General features: G+C 42.9%; 1 pseudogene; it reads right to left on the bottom strand.

Annotated features, from left to right (window-relative positions):
• Positions 487 to 1,385, bottom strand: LOC110259649 (annotated as a pseudogene).

Raw genomic sequence — 1,385 nt, 5'->3', positions numbered from 1 at the left:
TTTTTAAAACTCCTCCTTCCTAGATATATACCAGTTCAACTAAATCAGGATCTCGGGTAATGAGACCCAGTCATCAGTATTTATAAAACACTCAAGGGGATTCCATAAAATCCTTTCTTGAGGACCAGGGAACTGCATCCTTAGACATTACTTGAATAAACAGTTTTGCAAAAGTTTTATGGAAAAGATATAGGAACCATGGAAAAGGACGAAAGTGTTAAGTATATAAAAGAGAGTTGTACGTTTCATCTGGATACCATGATATTTGAGGGGAACCTCTTGTGCATTCATTATGATGTAAAAGGGATCCCAGAATATTCCCCCAATCCAACTAAAAATGAATTAAAGGAAATTATTATCTCTGTATGGAACATGGAGAGTAATGGAAAAACTATGTGACCAAAGAAACAGTATTCCCTGGTCTGCGATTTAGTTTTGCTCATTTTTTCAATCCACGTTTCAAGAAGAATTACACACAAGTTGATATTAGCCTGTTCTGTGAAGGATCCTCCCTAGGGCACTCTTGATGACCCTGTTCCTCAGGCTGTAGATGAAGGGGTTCAGCATGGGGGTGACCAAGGTGTACATCACTGAGGCTTCCACATCCTTCTTGCGAGATGGCAACAATGCTGATCCAAGGTAACCACCAATAGCTGTTCCATAAAATAAGCAAACAACTGACAGATGGGAGCCACAGGTGGAAAAGGCTTTATACTTCCCACTTGATGAGGGTACTCTCAAAACTGATGAAACAATTTTATAGTAAGAGAAAAAGATCCCTGAGATAGGGAGAAAACCAGAGATGGTGCCAACAAAATACACAATAATGGTGTTGGTGAAAGTGTCAAAACAGGCAAGTTTGAGGAGTTGAGAAGGGTGACAGAAGAAGTTTGAAATTTCCACATCCTTAAAGCAGGCAACTTGTAGGACAAGCAAATTTTGCAGCTGAGAGTCCAAAAGACGAACAAAAACAGACACCCAAACTAAGAAGCAACAGAGGCGTGGGCTCATGATGACTGGGTAGTGCAGTGGGTGACAGATGGCCAAAAACCTGTCATAAACCATCACAGTCAGAAGAGTACCATCCATATATCCAAAAAGGATGAAAAAAGACATCTGTGTCAGGCAGCCCACATAGGAGATGACTCTGCTGTGAGTCTGGATGTTCACAATCATCCTGGGGACGGTGGTGGAGATGAAGCCCATGTCAGCCAAGGACAGGATGGAGAGGAAGAAGTACATGGGGGTGTGGAGGTGGGGTCAGAGGTGACAGCCAGGATGATGAGCAGGTTCCCAAGCACGGTGACCAGGTACATGGACAGGAACAGGACAAAGAGGAAGGGCTGCAGGTCTGGATCATCTGAGAGACCCATGAGGAATAATTT

The sequence above is a fragment of the Sus scrofa genome, chromosome 2 (assembly GCF_000003025.6).
Source record: "Sus scrofa isolate TJ Tabasco breed Duroc chromosome 2, Sscrofa11.1, whole genome shotgun sequence".
Taxonomy (NCBI): Eukaryota; Metazoa; Chordata; class Mammalia; order Artiodactyla; family Suidae; genus Sus; species Sus scrofa.
The sequence above is the reverse complement of the archived record's forward strand: the minus strand, read 5'-3'. Positions and strand labels throughout refer to the sequence as shown.